The following is a 12,394-nucleotide window of genomic DNA, read 5'->3' as shown; positions in this document are numbered from 1 at the left end:
AAGGGACGCTTCCGAAGGCGCGAAATGTGAGGAGCTAAATCCACCCGTATCTCCTAAATCTGTGATCACCAGGAGTTCATATTTAATCCAGCAAATATGCTAGCGGAGTGGATTAATTTGATATAAATTTTAACGTCCAATTCGGAGTGCAAGTACCGATATTAAAAATCCACCCCCTCCCTCAGGGGTATGACGTCAATGAATCCGCGGGAGAAAGCTTCATCCATATATACGGGACAAGGGATCCTCGCCAACACACTTGAAATGAATCTCTGGAGGTGAGCCGTCGGTCGCAGCTCACTTCAAATTTTACGGGCATACAGTAACTCAACATTTAATGGCGCGAGCATCCGCCAGTGTTTGTAAAATGTGATCGCGCTCAAGCAACATGAACTGGAAATAGTTAACGTAGGACAGTGTTTGTCAGTTATAAATATCAGTGAAGTAAATTAATTGCACTGCAAGAGAGTAATATAAATTGTACCACAATAAGTACGTACATAACAGACTGTGTGACGAACAGTACTTTAAGGGAATAATAGCCTGTACTTTGCAATATCGAACCGCTATCATGAACACTTCAAGAGTGCCGTATGAAACGGGCGTATCGCGTCGGACGACATAAATCGCGACGGGCGTAAAATTTGACACCTCGTCGTACGTGTCCAGGTCCATTGTGTGGTAATTGGACGAAGATTAAAATAGTGTAAAATATTAAATTTTTGGGTCTAGGATATTGATTTGTTGTATAAAAGTTAAAGTGTTCAGTGTTAACGTTGTCAATGGTGAAGTTTTGTGATAATTAAGGTATTAGTGTAAAATGGTAATGTGCCAGGAAATCTTTTGTGGAACTACGCCATCAAGAATGGAGGAGTAAAATGCAGAGAGGGGCCGAAAGGAGCCTCTCATCTGCAAAGCTGTAATGGAATACCGATAACTAAGATGAGTACTAAACTGTAAATAATAATTGGGAAATGTTATCGTGATGGGAAAAATGGGAATAATTTGATTAGACTTGGTTACCTTCTGTAACAAGATGAGTCGCTTAACGACCCCATCCTAAAGTTGTAGCACGGGCAGTAGTAAATATAACAATGTAAATAATCGGGTCTTTTATGTATTCAGTTTGTTGGAGATGTAAATTTGTATATATAGTGTAGTACGTTAAGTCATGCATGCATTCATATTTCTTTGTAGTCAATAATTTTCTTTACATTTGATTTTGGTTATGATAGTTAAATAAGACCCGATATGTGTTTTTCTGTTTTGTCATTTTAACGAGCTATGTAATGACACTGAAGGAAAATCCAGCTTCGCCATACCAGTTGTGTTTTGTTGTGATTAGTATGTTCATATTTTCAAAGTGAAGTTGTTAAATTTGTGAGAAGCGATTATAATAATAATTCATGTGATATCGGAAATTTTTAGTGAGCCGTGCGTAATAATAAATTTAAGTGATCAGGTGTTGAGTTTGTCGGAAATCATTTAAGGACGGGATGTCGTTTTTAATTCGGAATTAAAAAGTGTGGTAATTTAATTTGATAAATTAATAATATTGAAATGTAGATCGGTGCTAATAATCCGTATATGTTAATGAACGTGTGGTTTAAATTACGGTCCAATATTTTTTTACGTATAAATGTCGTGTCTTAAAGTTGCAATTCATTAGCCGGAACACGTAGGACTAATATTACGAAACCATGATTGTCAAATTTTGGTAAATATAATTTCAAGATGTTACGATTATTTGTGGAGAACGAACTAAGGCGTAGATCAAAATGAGATGGAAATGTTAAAGAATCTGCAGTCAGATAATAAAAGGTCGTACGATGTCAGAAGTGAATAAATAAGTCAGTTGATAATTCTGTGAGAAATAAATGAATCAAGAAATATTGAGATAGAAAGGGAAATAAATTCCGTACGAGAGACACTTAGGATATTGAAATGAGTGTAAAATGTACGGGCAGTGTCACAGAGAAATACTGAGTTACGTAGCGGGTAGAATTCGAACCCGTGACAGCATGTACGAAATAAATAGACTGCACAGCTATTCGTCGAGATACTACGGATTTAAGGATAATGAGAGTTCAGAGTCCACATAAATGATCGTATAGTGTAATCATTGTAATGACGAGCGATGAAAATCATGATGTCGTGATAATAATAATAATAATAAATATTGCAGATAAATGATTGGACCGCCTTAAGTAATTGAGCGTTGATAAAGATGTTAAACGGGAATATAAATGATAATATGCAACCGATAATAATAATAACAATGTAAGGACGATGTTAAATCATCGCGGTCAGATTAATAATAATTGTTATAATAATAATAATAACAGTAATGATGCCGTTGGTTGATCAGTGAAATAATTATAATTGCGACCGATATCTTAATATATTTGGCGGAAGTGACCGGTTCATAAATAATAATAACCTCTTGAGTGACGTGAATAATAATTAAAAAATCTGGAGTCACCTATATAATAATAATAATAATAATAATAATAATAATAATAATAATAATAATAATAATAATAATAATAATAATTTCAATGATGATAACTTCGTGGATAAATGAATATTTCTGACGATAGTTAATTAATTTATTGGTGACAACATCCCTCGATTCGTATGTTTGAATAATAAGAATGATAAATATTATAGTCATTTGTGACCTCGTTATCGTACGGTTTCCGCACGGTATTTCCCACCGCTTCTTGTTATCTCATCTGTGGCAGTAGTCTACTGAGGCTACTTTGTAACGTCTCAGATCATGTGTAAATAAAATATAAATGCTAATTCAGTGGTATGGCATCAGCTGGACATCGTACGATAGGAACTGTCCGTGTAGTCCATTTTTCGTAATTCACGAGAAACATTACCCAGTCCGAGTACCGGTCTCGGAAAAATGTATGTAGCCGGAGTACATCATCTTAGTTAAATCGAGAAGCCGACCGTAACATGGGTTATGCTCGGGCTCCCGATAGAAGGAAGCTATATCCTTGAACAACGGTTCGATTCAAATGGAATCGATCCGTAAATTATACCTCAAATTGTCATTTTATTTCAGAAGCAACCCAGCACGATATTGATACCACTTGCGGTATAGCAAGTGATTTGTTTATGTAACATGTGTGGGAATTTAAATATCGTTGCCAAATGTATCAAAGTTTCGTACGTCGGATGGCGTAATAAACTGCTCTTTCTGGCAATTATTTCAAAGGAAACCATTCTCATAATCTTTTTATTGTAGTTAGAAGATGCCCTTTTTAAAGTTAACAGTCACTTCCTAGTCCTATCATGGAGTCCTTAAATTCAAGTTTACAATCGAGCCTTACCCATTTTTAATTTTAAATTGCTCCGTTCATTCCCGTGTTCATTGATGCCGCTATATTTATATTTGATGACTTAAATAATGAACCGACACCCCTGAGATAAATGCTAGTCTGGGACTCGGGAGGTGGACGGGTGCAATATGACTTTTTGTCGTATCTCTCTCCATTATACGTTAGATTTGGCTATATTTCTGGTTTGTTCGTAAATTTGGTGATTTTTACACGCATATTTCATTTTTTGACACACTTATAGGAAAGATGGGGTCATTAAGTTTGGTACGCACATTGGCACAATCGAGTGCCTTATGTTGGCCAAATTTCATGATTCTAGCTTATACTTAAGTATGCAAAAAATAATGTAAACAGTTAAAATGTACTCAAATTTCACCTCACTCAAAGTCTCGGACTCAATTTAATCCATACATATCGGAGATACGAGAAAATGTTTTAGAATTAAATACTTAGGACAATAAAGGGAGCGTCTAATGACGCAAACCGTTTGTTAATATGATGTACCGTTTAGGAGTAGTGAATCTCGAAGTGGAGATCTGCACTTCAATAAATTTAATGAAATCTCAATTACGGCGTGTAAAGTAATTTATGTATAAATACGTATACGATATAAAAAAACCATTGCGAAGCACGGGCACATTTGCTAATATCGTAGATAGCTGTACTTACCTTTGAAACAAAAATCACCACCACGATCACAAGGTAGATTTTTTGTGCATGTATGAAGCTAGTTACCTGGATTATTCTCCGTCGTTTTGAGACAACTACAAGAAGAAAGGAGTAGATGAGAGATCCCAGAAGTATCGAGACTTACGAAGAATGAAGGAAGGAACGTTGAAATAAACCTCTCTCTTATATTTTTAGAAGACCTCTCTGAGCTCTGGAGATGCCACTAGAAGAAGTCTGTCTGTGACAGAACAATTTTTTGCGGTCCAAGCTGTCATTTCGCAGCTTATTGGATTGTAGAGATTGGATTTTGTATGGAAGGTTTAATTGAATAAGTTGGAAATATTTAATTGGTTTTTAATGTATGCAATTTGAAACTATGCTTTCTAAAACTTCAAACTTTATACTTTCTAAAAGTTGTCCATATTCATTCAAAGCGTAATTACATCTAGTCAGCAGCGAGGACGCTCTCTGAACAGAGAAGGGAGTAACTTAGCGAGAAACAAATGAGATACGTTGTCCGACATGACAACTTCCTTAACTTCAAAATCTTATAGTGGAAACTTCTATTCATTTCCTGTGGACATGAGTAATTTTTTAATTCTATTTGGGATAATTTTCAGAACTTCTGCTGAGCTTTTTTCTACCAAACTCATTCAAAAGAATTAATCTCCGATTAGTCTTCCCGGGACATCTGCTACATATTAAAAGTTGATTCATGGCGGTCTTTTAACAGTGTTGGAAATTCGAATCAACAGCACTATGAATGTTAAAATATACGCATACTATACTAGAGACTAGTATGGGAACAAGTTCGAATTTATTGTGGTAGGTCAAATGGATATAAGAGGATATTTCTTACTTCGAAAGTAATCCCCAGAAGTCTTAAGATATTCATACCATTGAGTGATGAGATGGACAATCTCTTTTGTTACGACACAACGGCTGCAGAAGGGAAGAATAGCCATGACCAAGCATCCTTTACAAAATGACCACATAATAAACTTTAAATTGTGAATGTATTTCCTAATAAAATGTTCTTTTCTGTTTCTCTTTCTAAGAAACAACAACAACAATTAACAACAGTGATTTAGGAAAGGGCTTTAACAAAGATAATTTAAAACTTTTTACAAACTAGCTTTAGAGCTTCGTTAATTACTGGGGCGAACAAACTCCCAATTTTCAAGATTATTAACCATCGTAAGATAATTCTTTGGTATATAGCACCAGGAAGAAGCGTGAGCTTCCAATAATTAAGTTTCACACTCCAATGGAAGATCAAACTCCCAAACTTCAAGACACTTAGAAGTTGGCACCCACATCAAGGTACCTCCTTAATACATTCCCAGAGGGAAACTACGAACCTTAACAACATATCACCTTTTACACCATTAGATGTTATTTAACAGGCAAGAAACAGCACAGTATTTTGGATCAGAATAATCGAGCAGAAACAGCAGCAGTAGCCCATACTACACGGCCAAGAATCACTTAAATAGAATCTTCAATAGAGAAGGCCAAAAACAAATAGAATTGTATGGTGAAGCCACTCAAGCAATACCATGACATGACTACAATAAAACCTAATGGGGCAGAAGTTCCGGCGACACAGAGGATAAGCCATACTGCATTTTGTCTAAACAAGGAAAGTTAATGACCGAAATGAGGAAGTAATAAGTAACACTTTGAAAAGCTTAGTCACAATAACACAAGGTGAACAAAGGAAACGAGGGTTCGCACTTGTTCTTCCTCATGGTGATACACTCGCTCGGGTGATTACTCTCGTAGCCAGAAAACCTAGAAACCTATATTTAACAAGCATATTTAAATAAGGAAAAACATCACATTAAATCATGGTATCAGCGGCACATCACTAATCTTTACATGCTATAGGGGAAGGGTGGTATCATCCTGTCGCCACTGGCATGTAAATTCACATGATAGGATTTTTTAGCTGCCTACCTCAGAAGTTGCTCGAGCTCGTCTGTAGCCTTATGTGAGGTCTACCTCACCGGTCGATGCAGTGATCAAGGTTGATGCATAAGGTCCAAGAGCACCCTTATTTATAATGATTAGCTGGGCGACGATTGATTTACTTAATTTGAACTTCCAGTTGCGGCAACTTACATAAGCTATCGAATGCCAACCCCTAACAGAGAGAGTGAATTCCTTGTCCCTAGGTGGCACTCCAAATCAAAGTAGTGACATCTGTTAACACTCTTGAAAATTATGTGGTTTTCTGAAAGTTCAGCATGTGTCCGCGATACTTCACCATTCATAGGTGTTTAAGTCGTTGCCTATCTATAGGAAGAGGCCTTACCATTGGCACACGGTTCTTGAAACAGCTGGAGGGATGTTGACGGAACCAGATCTGTACCTAGTAACTCACATCGTCGTTGGATGCAAACCGATTTCCCCAGAGATGTGAAAATCGTATGTAGTATGTAGTGAGGTTGTTGAAGAGTTTCCCACCCAAATTTCTGAAGAGCATTCCACACAGAGCTGACAGTGTGAGGGCAGGCGTTGTCATGAAATGGCTTTTAGTGCCGGGAGTGTCCGAGAACATGTTCGGCTCGCCAGGTGCAGGCCTTTCGATTTGACTCCCGTAGGCGACCTGCGTTTCGTGATGTGGATGAAATGATGATGAAGACAACACATACACCCAGCCCCCATGCCAACGAAATTAACCAATGATGGTTACAATTCCCGACCCTGCCGGGAATCGAACCCGGGACCCCTGTGACCAAAGGACAGCACGCTAACCATTTAGCCATGGAGCTGGACAGCGTAGCCATAAAGATGGATAATACCGTTCGATAGCATGACCGAGCGCTTCAGTTTCTGTTACGTGTTTTCATAGCGCTGGGCATTGATTGTGGCCTCATGTTCGAGCCGAAGAATTAAACTCATTATTTATTTTTGAGCGACATCCCTCTGTGGGTTGGGGCGGTGGAATAATACCCGCGGTACTGACTGCCTGCCGTAAGAAGCGACTAGAAGGGGCCCCAGGGGCTCTCAACTAGAGAGAGTGGGTTGGCACCACGGGCCCTTAGCTGAGTCCTGGCATTGCTTCCACTTACTTGTGCTAGACTACTTTCTTCTATCTTATCCGACCTCCCTTGGCCAATTCTTGCTCTTTTCCGGCCCCGATGGTATTAGAGTATTCGAGGTCTAGGGATCCTTCCATGTTCACACCATTCGTGGCCCTCGTCTTCATTCTTCGAAGTGTCAGACCTCTTCCATTTTCATTCCAATTGCTTGTCAATAGTTGATGTTTGCCTCCTAAAACAATCACCGCCACTACCTCCAATTAAAATTCACATTATTTGGTTCGGATTTCTCGTAAAACTTGATGGCTATCATCACGATATAACGGAGAACTTAAAGATGTATGCTTTTTTTGGGTTATTGATCGCTTCCTTGTACGCGGTAAGACATTGAATTGCTCCAAGGTTCATCTGCGACACGGTTTGGTGAATCTATCCGTCTCTGTCTCTTCATTGTGATTTGAGGACTCCGTATTGCATTTACTTCGAAATTCAGTGGTCGGGGACCAAGGGCAAGTGGTCTGCGCGCGCTCTTGCGGAAACCACTACAAACTTGCGGTATCAAATAGCCCAAGCGCTTGGAAGCGGAAGAGCGAGAAGAACCTAAATGCTCTCGGTCTTATAACTCTGCAGGTTGACCGCACGATGCTGCGGCACAGTAAAAAGCATCGCTCTGAAGTCGTCAAAACACTCTCTATGAATGGGGGTGGTGGAATACACCTACGTTATCCCCTACCTATCGTAAGAGGCAACTGAAACAAGAGGCCCCAGGGTTTTTAATCTTAGGAACGTGGGTTGGTAACCACGGGGCCTCTAGCTGATGCTAACCCTCTGGGTGGGCGCGGTAGAATAACACCCACGGTAACCCCTGCCTGTCGTTAGAGGCGACTAATAGGGGCCCCAGGGCCTCTCAACTTGGGAACGTGGGTTGGCGAGCACGGGTTCCTGAGCTGAGTCTTGGCATTGCTTCCACTTACTTGTGCCAGGCTCCTAAGTTTCATCTATCCTATACAACCTCTCTTGGTCAATCCTTGTTCTTTTCCAACCTCGACGGTATTAGAGCATTCATGGCATAGGAAGTTTTTAAATTTCACCCCCTTCGCGGACCTTGTATTTCTTTGGCCGATACTTTAATTTTTCGAAGTGTCGGATACCTTCTTTTTCTTTTCTCTGATTAGTGTTATATAGATAATGGTTGCCTAGTTGTATTTCCTCTTAAGACAATAATCACCACCACCACCACCATCTGTGTCAAGGCGACGTAAAACAAGTGCTATAATAATAATAATAATAATAATAATAATAATAATAATAATTGTACCGGGAGGTACACCTCAACGCCGCACATTCAAAATTAGCGCCTTAATGAACTCCTCTATCGAACTAATGTGGAAACTACTACAACTGAAAATTGGAACTATAATCAGAAGATGTCACCACCGAAATATTATGTAATTTTATTATTGTACAGTTTCCTAAACTGAATGAATTTCTCCTTGTTTTGTTTGCCATTCATCAAGAAGTTTGGACTTTCTTCCATAGATGACACTACAAAAAACTATGACCATGCACCCTGGTGCGAGGTGTAAGAAGTTATAATTTAAAGGAGTTTTGTCTTTCTAGGTTTTAGTAACTGATTGATGTTCATTTATTTTTGGGTTGGCAATATTTCCTTCTTCTTTCCGCGTTTTTGAATCTAGCCAATCCCTAATTTCTGTATTTTATTTTCAACCTATCACAGGCTTCTTGTTCGATTCTGAGTGTAACTTTGAAATTGACCAATTAAATTGAGAGGGTGTGGCCGGTTTAGTCTTGAATGATGTCGAATCTTCCCTGAGGGTTTATAAACTTCGGCTTTGCAAGTTTCTTGGCCAATTGATCGACGTCTATCTCAGTGTGGGTGTGTTAAGCAAGAGGCGGGCGGCCTCTTTCGTCGGCAGCTAGAACATCTACAAGGTAATGGCCACATAACTTTATTCCTTCTTGCTAACTCCGCAGTTTAAAACGAGGGAAAGGTCCGACTCTTTAGTATGTAAGAACTTTTCTAAAATGCAACTTTCTTCCGGCTAATGTAAAAACATAAAATCTTTAACGGTAAACCGGGGATAGAGAGTGAAGTACCCTCTCGAGCTCCCCTTCATCTTGGTTTGGGGTGACTACGTTTTTGTCTAACTGTTTTTCCTACTGTAATGTGTTAATATAATTTCTATACGAGTCACCTCAGTAGTTTGGGAAAAAACCCTGTTTCATCGGCCCAGAGCCCTTTAGCTTTTTTAAGTGTTCATTATCTTGGAGCGCAGTACGCCTCCATTCAGTTTGTGTTTCGGTCCATTTACTTAACTTGTTCGTTTCCGCATAGGCCCTATAGGTTGGGTACGAGATACTCCTGTTTCAAATTGTAAGTTGGGCCATGGAAGGCCAGAGTGTGTAAGATTTTTGAGGTTGCCTCGAGGAGGCTGAAAGAAACGGAGAGCCGGTTAGCTCTTTTTCAAGTTTTGTAATTGTAAAGAGTGCCTCTAGAAGGCTAGAAATTGTATTTTGTGGAGCATGTGCTCCATGAATTAGGGGATTTCTGCCCTTAACTAAATAATTCTTCTCCCATTTGTAAAATTGTAAAACTAGGGGCTTAAAGCCCAAAGTGTTACAGTTCTGGATCTTGGATTTTTCCTATCTGGTTTCTTGTTTGGCATTGTACCTGATTATTTATCCCTTGTGGAAATTTGTGAAGTTTGTTTTTTAATAATGAAGGAAATATAACCTTTGTTAAATTTTTAATTCAATAATTGACATTGTAGTTAGACCCATTCACCCCGGCACCTTCTTTCACCTTTGCGTTCCACAGAAACCCCGGAACAATAATAATTCAACTTTTATAGGTTTCTGAAAGACGCCGGAATGGCGGTATTTCGTCCTGAAAAGAGGTTATTTAATTTGTTGATATGAGTCTCTTAAATACCAAATAACTGCGTCTGGATTGGATGCGGCAACAATCAGCAAGGAGAGCGAAAAAGAGACAAAACCCATAGGATATTTATACAAATGCTGCCCTTTACCTTGGTTGCTTGCATTAAGGAGTATGAACACAAAATATTACGCAAAATTATTTATTTGCACGACATTGGTTTACTTAATACTTATTTCGACTGCTGACACTGCTATTTTAAAATTAAGTATTGGGTGAACCCTTTCCTCGTGTTATTTTTTAATTTGATGCGGAAGACTTGTAAGAGTACCTTCCTTCTTCCCACGCATAGAACATTTTGCGAACTCGCTATCTATCACGGAAAAATATGACCACACAGAGCTCGTCTTTGACCTCTTTATACCGAGCTCGATAGCTGCAGTCGCTTAAGTGCGGCCAGTATCCAGTATTCGGGATACTAAAACCCCACTGTCGACAGCGCTGAAAATGGTTTTCCGTGGTTTCCCATTTTCACACCAGGCAAATGCTTGGGCTGTACCTTAATTAAGCCCACGGCCGCTTCCTTCCAACTCCTAGCCCTTCCCTGTCCCATCGTCGCCATAAGACCTATCTGTGTCGGTGCAACGTAAAGCAACTAGCAAAAACATGACCTCTTTATAACTTCTGTGACTTTATAAATACACGGTAACAACTCAATACAATACTGGTGAGTGAGATACTGATTAATAGAGGGGGTTACGCTGCCCTTGTTAACCGAGTTCACCCGAGTATTGCCGAGCTGCTGTTCGAACTTGTGTGATGATAAGAATAGTCGTTAACAACACAAGGCGGTTACTGCTAGCGAGTAAGGCCGCGCGCTGCCGGTGTTAACCGAGTTCACCCGAGTATTGTCGAGCTGCTGTTCGAACTTGTGTGATGATAAAAATAGTCGTTAACAACTCAAGGCGGTTACTGCTAGCGAGTAAGGCCGCGCGCTGCCGGTGTTAACCGAGTTCACCCGAGTATTGTCGAGCTGCTGTTCGAACTTGTGTGACGATAAAAATAGTCGTTAACAACTCAAGGCGGTTACTGCTAGCGAGTAAGGCCGCGCGCTGCCGGTGTTAACCGAGTTCACCCGAGTATTGTCGAGCTGCTGTTAATTCAGTAACTGAATATCTCCTGCAATCGTTACATACTGGAACCATTACAAGCGTGTACTGGTTAAAAATACCCGTTACATTATTTACCAGCCATCACTACTTCATTCCACCGAGATCTTCGCCGCTATCGAAGTCAGTCGGAACCCTTGATAATGCAGAACGCAGTCTTCGGTGTAAGGTTGGGACATACTCCTGGACCACGGCCAACAAGCCCGGAAAACACTGACATTAATTCATTTTGTTTCGTTAGGTTAGTTTAGGTTAAATTATCAGTATCAGCCCTTATGGAAAAGGAAAGGCGAACGAGAGTGCCAAATTTTAGTGCATTTGAAGCTGAAATGCTCATTGATTTAGACTACTACTTGGCGAAAAAGGATTATTTCTACGAGTTGGTCACCTATTAATGGTATCAAGGACTCCACAGTCTCTTTCTCTCTGTTCATCATACTCAAGATATTGTAGATATACAACATATGGTGCCAAATTCATTTTAACGATAAGATCACGGCATTTTGAATGCACGCAATGTGAGTTTATATCGCTCACGACCGGTTAACTTTTAACCGCGGTAAAACGTCACAAATTTCGAAACTGGGCTCTTTCCTTTAAAAAATATTTTAGACGTCTTTAATGAAACATTTTTCTTAGTCTTTCTTTGTTTTCCTTGTAGCCCCGGGCCAGTTGAAGTAACCAGTTAAGGTTAAAATCCCTGACCCGGCCGGGAATCTAACCCGGCGCCTCTTGAACCAAACGCCAGCACGCTAACCATTTAGGCATGGAGTCGGACGGGCTTGATGCACCAGAAATTCAACTTAACCAAGGTAAGCTATCCATTTTACCACTGTTATGTCGTAATCGCGGCTGATGAAACCGGGCATGAGTCTAACATTGCTTCTCTTTACTTGGACCAGGCTTTTTACTTTTATCTTTTCTATCCGATCTCTCTTTGTCGATTGTGGTTTTCTTCCGACGCCAACGGTAATAGACTTCTGAGGGCTAGGGAGTCTTTCATTTTCACGCCCTTCGTGCCACTTCCCTATCTTTTACCGATATCTTCATTCTTCGAAGTGTCAGATCTCTTCCATTTTCTCTCTGCTAAGTGTTAATAGAGGATGGTCGCCAGTTGTACTTCCTATCAACCTTGATCCGCTCGCGCAATTCGCGGCCCATTTTAAAGAATGGCTCTAAAATCTTCATTGAGGGAGTCAAGAGCATCGAGGTACGATAGTACGAGTATTCTCTAGTTACAGATAGTTTCTTAAAGTT

This window comes from Anabrus simplex, chromosome 5 (genome assembly GCF_040414725.1).
Source record: "Anabrus simplex isolate iqAnaSimp1 chromosome 5, ASM4041472v1, whole genome shotgun sequence".
NCBI lineage: Eukaryota > Metazoa > Arthropoda > Insecta > Orthoptera > Tettigoniidae > Anabrus > Anabrus simplex.
The sequence above is the reverse complement of the archived record's forward strand: the minus strand, read 5'-3'. Positions refer to the sequence as shown.